We start from the raw sequence: 13020 nt of genomic DNA, 5'->3' as shown, positions 1-13020 counted from the left end.
AACTTGTTATTTGCGAAGCAGATGACTATGGCTACTCCTGTGATGTTACCAGGAGACTTATGACATGGAGGGTGAAGAGCTTTAACTCATTTGTGAGAGTTAGTAGTGCTGTTAAAGTGGTAGCAAAAGGAGGTGATAAGGTACAGCTTTTGCAGCAAATCTGGAACTGATTTAGAAAGCAGCTTCCGTTTTAAAAAATGACCACCTCACAACTAAGTGGTTGAGATATTGCTGCAGCACTCTCAACTGATGTAGATAGCTCACAATATGAAAGATGAGAATAGCTTATGTATGAAACGACCACCTTGGGATGAAAAAAATATACTTTACAAACTCAATGTGATATCTTAAGATGAAACTTTTCCGCATGTTTTACTGAGATGACAAGAAAACATCAAGCGAATTTAGCAGAATAAATCAGTTTTACACCTTCAAACCACTGTTATGACAAGTTGACAACCAGTGTCTACAATGTTGCATAATCTTGACTTTGTCAGGGGCAACATCGGTTCAATACATCCAATCTGCTCCACTGATTTCAGATATTCTTTATTTTCGAATCGTTTTTAAAGTGCAGCTTGAAGGTAAAACGATTTGATGCTACGTAACAGTGAAAAGTTTTGTGCATATCTGCATTAAGTTGAAACGGCCAGATAACATCAAAATCATCCAGGTAGGCAACAGTGAGAGATTAGTGAAATCCAATCAGTACACCATCATGTTAATATCAGCCAGAAACTGAATGGCACCTAACATAGCGAGGTATTTTAACTATCGAACAAAGATATAATTCAAATATATAATTTAAAATACATATATATATAAAATACATATATATAATTTAAAATACCACCAGCACAGTGTACACCAAAGTGTACACATCTGTCTCTTAGTAACACACTGATTTATTTCTATTTGCAATTATGACACCTCACTTTGGAAGATAACAGATTTATTATCTATGGCTCGAAAATTAAAAAAAATTAATATCTATGACTAAAACTTGACATCATCAGTCAAAGCCGAAGAGCTGTATTCCTTTCTTCAGTTGGGCCGACATGTGCTGTGACATTACAGTGAAACAAATACAGTGGTGGTGACTAAGGAAAACGCAATTTCAAGGTAGTTGTGCACATAATGTCAAGAAGTTCAGCATGTGCTCGAGAGATATCACATTAAAAATTCAGATAAGCCGACTCCCAGGTGCAATAATATTGTAGTTCACTAATATATTACTCAACAGTCGAATATGTTGTATGGACTCGGTCACTGTCACATATAGCTCTGTATTTGTGACCATGACCATGCTTTTACCATTGGCACAGCTGCTGGTTATAGGGTTACAACTGTAAATGAACGACTATGTTCGCGAATTTTGTTTTGTTGCTGATCCAGTGTGTTATGCCAATGGATAAATTATGTTTCATTGTGCTTTTGTTTACACAGCTACATAAAATGATATAGAAATTCCAGGTAGCCAACTACATGTTTCACTTGTCATATTCAATATTGGATTGAAGCTTAAGTTTATAGCGTTTTCTGTCATTTTAATAAACATAACATATATACATAACAGAGACTTTAGCCACCAATAATGTATTTTCCTACACTATTTACAACAGCCTGTCAACGCTGGTTTAATGAATACAACAGAAACGATTAACAGAAACTTTAGCCATCAGTAATACTTTCTCCTTCTTTATTTACAACAGTTTGTCAACGGTGAGGTACCTATTTGACAACGCGACTGTAGAAATCCCTTGGTTTTGAGGCGCAGAACTCGTCGAGCGATGTCCAGAGCACATTTTCATCTGGGAAGGAAGTTCTTTGAAGATTGTTCGATGGAGAGTAGATAACGTGAAAACGTAAGGGTGTAAGATCATGTGAATATCTAGCAGAATGCTGGCAGGCGTTATAATAAAGAAGTAGCATTACTTTGCGCCAGTCTAGCTGTCCATCGCTCTTGGAATGCATCTGCAAAGATATCTCACTAGTTGACAATAAATGTCAGCGGTAATGGTTACACCTCTGGGAAACAATTTGTAGTGTAACAAACCATCGCTGTTCCACCATATGCATAATATTATCTTTTGTGAATGTGTGCAGGCCTTTGCATGGTGAATTGCTGCTTTGTTTGGGTTCAACCATTCCCTTCTTTTCCTTAGCTTAGAATAAAGACACTGTTTATTGTCACCAGTAACAATACAGGGTAGGACTGGTGGGTGTTGTTCATGAAAAAGTTGATGAGATATTGATTGGTGCACATATGGCCTTCTGCTGATTTTTGTGATTTTGGTTTAGCATGGTGTGGGTTCCTGTTGTCATGTTCTAGTTCACGAACCACAGGCAACGTGTGAGTGGCCAAGTAAGTGGTCCAGACAGTCAGTATACCAGTTACTTTGAAATAAGGCTGGGCGTCTCGGACATATTCTGAGTCGTGGTCACCTTTGAGCTCAGACGGCAAAGACTACCAAACCCCTCCGGTTAGTCCCTCAACCGTTAGAGATAATACTCAATGGGACCTGGGGCAAGTAAGGCTAGCAACCTGCTTCCCTGGTACTTTAAATATGATGCTGCCAACAATCAGAGCAAAATGCCTTGGACCTTTGGAGGTGACGGAGTCCCACCTCTAATTGACAATCCAGGGACTCCTAAGATACGACTCGACAAACAAATGGTAACAAGATGGGGAGCTATTAATATCAATGGGGGCTACTCTGGGAAGAAGGTAGAGCTGGCAGAGGCTGCAAGTAAGATGGGGTTGGACGTTTTTGCTGTTAGTGACATTCGGGTAAGGGGTGAGAAAGAAGAGGGAGTGGGAGAATACAAGGTCTACCTGTCAGGAGTCAAAGCAGGAATAGCACAATGGGGTGTAGGGCTTTACATCAGGAAAGAAATGGAACCCAGCGTAGTTGCAATAAGGTATATAAACGAACGACTGATGTGGATAGATTTGACAGTGTCTAGCAAGAAAATTAGGATTGTGTCAGTATATTCACATTGTGAAGGGACAGGTCAAGATAAGATGGATAGTTTTTATGATGCACTCAGTGATGTAGTTGTTAGAGTAAAGGACAAGGACAGTGTTCTGCACATGGTTGATTTTAATGCCAGGATTGGAAATCGAACAGAAGTGTATGAAAAGGTTATGGGTAAATTTGGAGAGGATATGGAGGCCAACAGGAACGGGAAACAACTCTTGGATTTCTGTGCCAGTATGGGCTTAGTAATCACAAACTCCTTCTTTAAACATAAGACCATTCACCAGTATACTTGAGAAGGCAGGGGAACCAGAACTGTCATTGACTATATAATAACAGATCAGGAATTCAGGAAGGCTGTGAGGGACACACGTGTATTCAGGGGATTCTTTGATGACACTGATCACTATTTAATCTGCTGTGAAATTGGTACTGTGAGGCCGAAAGTGCAGGAGGTCAGGTCCATATGTAGGAGGATAAGAGTGGAGAAACTTCAGGATAAGGAAATCAGGCACAAGTACATAACAGTGATCTCGGAAAGGTACCAGTTAGTGGAATGTAGGCAGCCTGTAAAAGGAGAAAGAAGCCGTATCAAAAATGGCTACATGCTAGAACTCAGGTAGATAGAGAAAGTTATGTTGAAGAAAGAAACAAAGCCAAACAGATAATTGCAGCATCCAAGAAGAAATCTTGGGAAGACTTTGGAAACAGGTTGGAGACTTTGCGTCAAGCTGCTGGAAAGCCATTCTGGAGTGTAATTAGCAGCTTTCGAAAGGGGGGTAAGAAGGTAATGACAAGTATTTTGGACAGGTCAGGAAAACTGCTGGTGAATCCTGTTGATACCTTGGGTAGTTGGAGGGAATATTTTGAAGAGTTGCTCAATGTAGGTGAAAATACGATCAGTAATGTTTCAGATTTCGATATACAATGGGATAGGAATGATGATGGAAATAGGATCACATTTGAGGAAGTGGAGAATATGGTCAATAGATTGCAGTGCAATAAAGCGGCTGGGGTGGATGAAATTAAGTCGGAACTCATCAAATACAGTAGAATGTCAGGTCTTAAATGGCTACACAGGATAATTGAAATGGCCTGGGAGTCGGGACAGGTTCCATCAGACTGGACAAAAGCAGTAATCACACCAATCTTTAAACATGGAAACAGAAAAGATTGTAACAACTACAGAGGTATCTCTTTAATCAGCATTGTGGGTAAAATCTTCTCGGGTATCGTTGAAAGGAAAGTGTGAGTATTAGTTGAGGACAAATTGGATGAAAATCAGTGTGGTTTTATTGTCAGGACTAGATCTTTAGCTTATGACAAATAATGGAGAAGTGTTACGAGTGGAACAGGGAATTGTATCTATGCTTTATAGATGTAGAAAAGGCATATGACCGGGTTCCAAGGAGGAAGTTATTGTCTGTTCTACGAGATTATGGAATAGGAGGCAAACTTTTGAAAGCAATTAAAGGTCTTTACATAGATAGTCAGGCAGCAGTTAGAGTTGACAGTAAATTGAGTTCATGGTGCAGAGTAGTTTCAGGAGTAAGACAAGGCTGCAACCTGTCTCCACTGTTGTTCATATTATTTATGGATCATATGTTGAAAACAATAGACTGGCTAGGTGAGTTTAAGATATGTGAACACAAAATAAGCAGTCTCACATATGCGAATGACTTAGTTGTGAAGGCAGTTAAGATTGAAAGTTTGCAAAGTAATATTTCAGAGTTCGATCAGAAATGTAAGGACTATGGTATGAAGATTAGCATCTCCAAAACAAAAGTAATGTCTGTGGGAAAGAGATATAAACGGATTGAGTGCCAAATAGGAGGAACAAAGTTAGAACAGGTGGACAGTTTCAAGTACTTAGGATGCATATTCTCACAGGATGACAACATAGTGAAAGAACTGGAAGCGAGGTGTAGCAAAGCTAATGCAGTGAGCGCTCAGCTACGATCTACTCTCTTCTGCAAGGAGGAAGTCAGTACCAAGACTAAGTTATCTGTGCACCGTTCAATCTTTCGACCAACTTTGTTGTATGGGAGCGAAAGCTGGGTGGCTTCAGGTTACCTTATCAATAAGGTTGAGGTTACGGATATGAAAGTAGCTAGGATGATTGCAGGTACTAGTAGATGGGAACAATGGCAGGAGGGTGTCCACACTGAGGAAATCAAAGAAAAACTGGGAATGAACTCTATAGATGTAGCAGTCAGGGCGAACAGGCTTAGATGGTGGGGTCATGTTACACGCATGGGAGAAGCAAGGTTACCCAAGAGACTCATAGGTTCAGCAGTAGAGGGCAGGAGGAGTCGGGGTAGACCAAGGAGAACGTACCTGTATTCGGTTAAGAATGATTTTGAAGTAATAGGCTTAACATCAGAAGAGGCACCAGTGTTAGCACTGAATAGGGGATCATGGAGGAACTGTATAAGGGGGGCTATGCTCAAGACTGAACGCTGAAAGGCATAATCAGTCTTAAATGTTGTTGATGGTGATGATGATGATGGTTTAGAGCATGTGATACCCACACACCCTATTTTTGAACGTTCCCCATTGCATTCAAAGGTCGCACGATGGTGGAATCGTCACAGTTAATCACATTTGCTGGTTCTCCAGCACACTCATATGGGTCACACAATGTGGATTAATGCGTTTAAGCGATCTTCATCAAACTCTGGAAGATTTCTAGAGCGTGGAGAGTAACTAACGTCAAAAGTATCCTCCTTAATACGAGAAAACTATTTTCTTGCCGTCCTCTGGCCAGTTGCATTATCATCAGACATGGTGCAATTGTTTCAGGTTGCTTGTGCTGCTGTCACCTGTCTATTGAACTGAAATAGAGGAGTATGTCGGAAATGTTCCTATTTCTCCACTTGGCACTACATTTTCTAGCGTCCACTCCTCCATTCAATATCTCCAAATTACAATATATTAAACCCAAATACCAACAGTGAACTATAAATAAAAAATAACGGTCGATAAATAAACCCAAAACAACCGGAACACCAATATGCAAAACAAAAGTGCCATGAACTAATACAAGGCACCAACCTAATACAATTCGTTAAGTCTTCCAGCAACCATGACTCGATATTTAATGGGAACAGGCTAGTTAGTACACATTATATGTATAGATCTCAAGGTAAACATAAGAAATCGCTCAATTGCACATTGTTAGCGATTACAGTTTAGTTTCAGTGTAACATAAATTTCAGTTTTTTCCCTTCTGAATCGTCAAATGAAGTGATTACTTGTTCACATCGAATAATCAGTTAATACCTTCTCTTCTTACCTTCAGCCCCACATATGTACTTCTGCATTCTCATGGTAGTCGTTAAATTCTATTTGTATATGACCCAAGATGCAATCAATTTTGAGGAGCAAAGTGTTTGATGTTGTGTCGTGAGGTGTGGGCCAAGACTGATTTCCAATTATCTTTTATTCCATTGAAATAAATTTTCGTTGCCAACTATCAAAGTAAGTGTGTTATTCGTTTGTATTTTGGAAAATTGTGATCATGATGGAAAAATTATATACCTCAGTACTTCACATGCTTTATGTTGCGTGAGCGAATCCTAATGTCAGTATCTTTGCTGTCCCAGCATTGAAATCATACATATAATACCAGCGTTAAGAGCCTCCTTCCACTCCAGAAGGCTTTAAACATTAAATGTGACTGAAAGTCTGAATATAGGCAGCTGGATGACCAACGTTAGAAATTATCTGAACATAACACTGCACAAAAAGCAAATGCGCTAGCATTTTCCATCTGAGAGCCCCTATAAGATGAGTATGAAAAGCATTTTGCTACATAGGTACCCATAGCACATTTAAGAATTGGCAACATCATTGCAAATATTTGGCAATCCTATGATAGTGAGTTACTTCCATATTAGGTCACGAATTTCTCTTCTAATTCACTTGGTGTTCCCTTACAATTTTGATGACTTAGGCTACATAGTGTTCATGTAAACGAGATCATGGTTTGAAAATTTAATTCTGGACTCCATAATGCCGCACTTCACGTAAGTAACAAAGGCACGTATCTTTAATGCTGCGTTATGAGGCTTGCGATGCAAGGGCAGTTCTAAGCGGCGCAGATCTGTGCACTCTAGGTTCTTCTTTTCTATTTTATGTTATGGAGATGCAAATTACAAGAAAAAGTTCTATAACAAAATCTGAAGAAAAGCTTTACATATTAAGTCTTCTCTCAAGCTCTAGTAAGTAAGCTGTTTGAAGTTTCTCAAAATGAGAAGGGGGAAGAAGCGTACTGTGTGTACTTTAAAGAAATCTATATAGGAATGATCGCTTTAAAAACTACTTTTTATTGACTGGTTTCGGCAGGTAAGACAGTTATCTTCAGATCTTCAAAAAATTTTTTGGTTGTACATCATGTTCCATTATGCATTCATTACTGATGCTATGTTAACATTTTGGTGGAGAGCATAATGCACATTCTACATGGGTTTGTAAAAACTGTAATCAAAGTCAGGTTTGACACAAGTAAAAATATACACAGCTAAAATGCACTGTGAGGAACTTAGTATGTCTATATATGTAGCACTCCTTTGATGCCCAATAGTTGTTAAAATGCACAATATATAATACAACTGCACATTTATTCCGATGTTTACATTTAGATGACAAGTGAAGCATACTGTGGAACCTTCTCACTTGAAATACGTAGTGCAGATGATAGCCTTACCTGTCGAAACCAGTCAATAAAAACTTATTTCAATTCAATTCAATCTCTTTATTCATCCATTAAGAATATACATTGCATGGATGTAGTCAATTATAATATAGTTTCTTATATTTAATTTGTTTCAAATACTTGGATAATAAATAAAAATATTTTATATCAGTATATATAAGTAATGTTACTTTTCCATATTCAGATATTCTTCAATGTTATAAAAACTGTGTGTTAGTAAGAATTGTTCAAGATCTACCTTGAATTTATGAACTTCTTTAATTTTCTTTATTGTAGAAGGCAATGTACTAAAAATTATTTTGACCTGGTAGTTCACACATTTTTGGTACAGTGCTCCTTTGTGGGTGTCTCTGTGAAAATCTTCCCTGTTCCTTGTTTCATGGTTATGAACCTGATTATTTAATGTTGAAAATTCCTGGTGAGTTTTCAGAAAGCATACACATTCATAGATGTATAAGCTAAAAAGAGTCATTATTTTAAATTCTTTTAATATTTCCCTGCATGGCACTCTGTAGGGAATGCCTTTCATTAGTCTTATAGCTCTTTTTTTGAAGTTTGAAAGCTTGTTTTGCCATACCTGTATTTCCCCAGAAGATCACACTGTATCCAAACAAACTGTTCATGTAAGGATAATAGGCACACAGCAGTGATTCAGTGTTGAAACAATCCCAAAGCATTCTTAGCACAGAGCAGCATTTACTTAATTTTTTACTCAAAACTTCTAGATCCTTTTCCCATCTCAAGTGCTCATCTACCCATATACCTAGGAATTTTGTGTATGGAGCTTGTGCAATAACATAGTTGGCATATTCAGCTTTTACTTTTCTTCTAGCTTTACTTTTAATATTACTGAAATTCATCAATACCGTTTTATCCTTATTTATGATTAAAGCATTAAGCCGGGTTCACACACACAATGAAAGTATCGCCACAAGTCAAGTCATTCTGGAGTGGCGCTGTGAGCTACCGTTCACACAGGACGCCACAAATTCTTCGTCATTGCGCAGTTTCCAAAATGGTGTCACCTGTCTCAGCTGATTAAACGGCTGTACACATTACTAAATAAGATGTTTTGGAAACATAATAAATGTAAAATATTACTTACCAAAGTGTTTCTCGTCTCTCTTGTCTAGACAACATGTTTTAAGAACCGGTCTGCAGCTTCAAACCAAGCAAGGCTGGGTTTATAAATACCATCTGTAGACGACCCACTCTTAAGTGATTTCAATACTTTTTTATGTTCATTCGTGTAAGCATTTCGAATGCTTCGAATTTTTAATTTTGTTGTAGCTATATTAAGTCTAGGTACATATTCACGCATACTGTTTACTATTTCAATTAATGCAACATCTCTCAAATTTCTGTCTTTGTATGATTCGCTTTTGTGGTTCCAAAGGCATTCTCGTTCTTGATGCACCTTCAATAATCTCAAAATTGTCGCTGTTGACCACTTTTTCGACATATTAATAGCAAAAGCACAAACAAAAGCACTATCTGTGAACGAATACGCATAGAAAGGTTTGAATCCAGTCACGAGGTAGCAATCGAATGCCGTTATTCGATTGTGGAGAAGGCAAAATGGCGCAACAAAGTAGTACCAAGTTCAACTTTTTGTGGCGTGACAAAAGTTGCGCTTCTTAAATGGCGCCACCGAAAACTAGGAGTTCACACATGCAACTACAAAGCAACTGCAGTTCGCCATTAGCAGTGGCGATACTTTTGTTGCCTGTATGAACCCGGTTTTATCGCTAAACCATTTTCGTATCTCATTTATTTTCCTAGAGACACTCTGCTGTAAATTATCCTCAGTGTATCCTCTTATAAAAATGTTAGTGTCATCAGTGAACATCACCATTTCTGCAACTGTCAGATGGTTTGGCAAATCGTTTGTATACACCAAGAACAGCAGAGGGCCTAACACAGAACCGTGGGGCACACCATAGCTAGTTTTTTTGAAATCTGAAAGATACTTTTTGCCTTCATGACATATTTGTACTTTCTGTCGTCTAACAGAGAGATAAGACTCGAACCATTTGAAGGCAAGTCCCCAGACCCCATAAAATTCTAGTTTCATAAGCAATAAATGAAGGCTGATTAGGTCAAACGCTTTAGATAAATCTAAGAATGTCCTGCAGCTTAATTCGTTCTTGTCCAAGGCATTTAGAACCATTTTCATAAATTGGAAGACTGCCATAACTGTGGATCTGTTCCTTCTAAACCCATTTTGAGCGTTAGTCAGTATTTTATTTTTATTCAGGAAGTCAGCTAGCATTTCATACATTGCTCTTTCAATTCCTTTAGAGAAGCCTGACAATAATGACACTGTCCTATAATTATTTATGTCAACTGTACTATCCTTTTCGTGAATTGGCTTTATTATGGAGGGTTTTAGTTTCGATGGGAACACCCCTGTCCTGAAAGAAGTATTAATAATGCCAGTTATGTGGTTACGTATACTGGTAGAACTATGTTTGATTACCTTGTCTGTAATTCCATCGATACCACAAGACATTTTATTTTTTAGTTTATTAATAGCATTTGTAACTTCACATTCTGTTACTGGGTACAGAAACATTGTACACTCCTGGAAATTGAAATAAGAACACCGTGAATTCATTGTCCCAGGAAGGGGAAACTTTATAGACACATTCCTGGGGTCAGATACATCACATGATCACACTGACAGAACCACAGGCACATAGACACAGGCAACAGAGCATGCACAATGTCGGCACTAGTACAGTGTATATCCACCTTTCGCAGCAATGCAGGCTGCTATTCTCCCATGGAGACGATCGTAGAGATGCTGGATGTAGTCCTGTGGAACGGCTTGCCATGCCATTTCCACCTGGCGCCCCAGTTGGACCAGCGTTCGTGCTGGACGTGCAGACCGCGTGAGACGACGCTTCATCCAGTCCCAAACATGCTCAATGGGGGACAGATCCGGAGATCTTGCTGGCCAGGGTAGTTGACTTACACCTTCTAGAGCACTTTGGGTGGCACGGGATACATGCGGACGTGCATTGTCCTGTTGGAACAGCGAGTTCCCTTGCCGGTCTAGGAATGGTAGAACGATGGGTTCGATGACGGTTTGGATGTACCGTGCACTATTCAGTGTCCCCTCGACGATCACCAGTGGTGTACGGCCAGTGTAGGAGATCGCTCCCCACACCATGATGCCGGGTGTTGGCCCTGTGTGCCTCGGTCGTATGCAGTCCTGATTGTGGCGCTCACCTGCACGGCGCCAAACACGCATACGACCATCATTGGCACCAAGGCAGAAGCGACTCTCATCGCTGAAGACGACACGTCTCCATTCGTCCCTCCATTCACGCCTGTCGCGACACCACTGGAGGCGGGCTGCACGATGTTGGGGCGTGAGCGGAAGACGGCCTAACGGTGTGCGGGACCGTAGCCCAGCTTCATGGAGACGGTTGCGAATGGTCCTCGCCGATACCCCAGGAGCAACAGTGTCCCTAATTTGCTGGGAAGTGGCGGTGCGGTCCCCTACGGCACTGCGTAGGATCCTACGGTCTTGGCGTGCATCCGTGCATCGCTGCAGTCCGGTCCCAGGTCGATGGGCACGTGCACCTTCCGCTGACCACTGGCGACAACATCGATGTACTGTGGAGACCTCACGCCCCACGTGTTGAGCAATTCGGCGGTACGTCCACCCGGCCTCCCGCATGCCCACTATACGCCCTCGCTCAAAGTCCGTCAACTGCACATACGGTTCACGTCCACGCTGTCGCGGCATGCTACCAGTGTTAAAGACTGCGATGGAGCTCCGTATGCCACGGCAAACTGGCTGACACTGACGGGGGCGGTGTACAAATGCTGCGCAGCTAGCGCCATTCGACGGCCAACACCGCGGTTCCTGGTGTGTCCGCTGTGCCGTGCGTGTGATCATTGCTTGTACAGCCCTCTCGCAGTGTCCGGAGCAAGTATGGTGGGTCTGACACACCGGTGTCAATGTGTTCTTTTTTCCATTTCCAGGAGTGTATTTTCAGAAGTTGGTACTTTTATGTTTTTGTTGTTTGAATTGCACAGGCCTTAAATTAGGTTCAGTGCTATGTTCACATAATGTTCATCGAATATATTGCCTACCTATTGAGCATCTTCTATCACTTTACCTTCACTTTTAATTTTGAAATTATGGGTCTTGGTTTTAAATTCTCCTATGATGTTGTTTATAACCTTGCAAATCGATTTTGATTTATTACTTCTCTTATTAATGTATGAATAATTGCTTAGACTTTTTGCCACCTGTAAAACTTTCCTATAGACTCTTCTTTATTTCCTATATTATGGTTTTATTGTTATATTTATTTTAGTATGTTTGCTTAGGTTTCTAAGGGTGGTTGATGATTTTTTTAATCCCTTGTGTTACCAATGTGTTTGTCTTCTCGCCGATTTTAATTCTTTTTAATGGGAATTCTACATTGTAGCAATATTTATAATCAATGAGAAAACTGTCGTACTTTTTGTCTACATCATCAGTTTGTTCTATGCCCCACTGCACCCTTTTTAGCATACTATTAAATACTCTTATGTTGTGTGCATTAATAAGTCTTCTTCGTACATATTTTTCTGTAACTTAGCATTTCTTATTGTTCCCATTCCTTATTATCAGTTTTAAAGCCTTATAGTCAGAAAAGCCTGTATCTGTTACTTCAATATTGTACTCACAGCTTTGTTTGTTGGTAAATATCTGATCAAGTGTTGTTTCAGACCCATCCCCCACATCTGATAATTTCCTGCACAAGAGGTGGCATGTTGTATGTGTTAAACAGATTTAATAATTACACTTTGTTCTTATTACTTTTGTTAAAATTAATGTTAAAGTCACCAAGAACTATTGTGCATTTCGACCTGCCTCTCAATTCATTTGAAAGATCATCTATATAATATAAAAATTGGGTAAAGTTATCTGATGGGGACCTATAGATGCAAGCAATGATAGTCTGACAGTCTGTAAGTTTACAAATACAATATTCTAAATCTTTTTCTGCACACTTCACCTTTGCTAAGTTGTACCTCCTTAGATTTAATATTATTTCTAATATAGATGCATACACCTCCACATTGAAACGTAACAGCCCATTGAGACCCACTTAAAACGAACATTTTCCAGTCTAATTCAGGATCGCACATGTTAACAAAATATGTAACTTGTTATGAAAAAAATTGTAACTGAAAAAGTAACTGTTTTATCTCGTTCACTTCAAAGTGTAGAAGCTCTGTAAATGAAAGGTACAATTCCCGTGAAGGGAGTCTCTACTAATTAATAAAAAATGTAAATGTATTATTGTAAATACATAT

Source organism: Schistocerca cancellata, chromosome 2 (genome assembly GCF_023864275.1).
Source record: "Schistocerca cancellata isolate TAMUIC-IGC-003103 chromosome 2, iqSchCanc2.1, whole genome shotgun sequence".
Lineage (NCBI taxonomy): Eukaryota > Metazoa > Arthropoda > Insecta > Orthoptera > Acrididae > Schistocerca > Schistocerca cancellata.
This window is presented reverse-complemented; position numbering follows the sequence as displayed.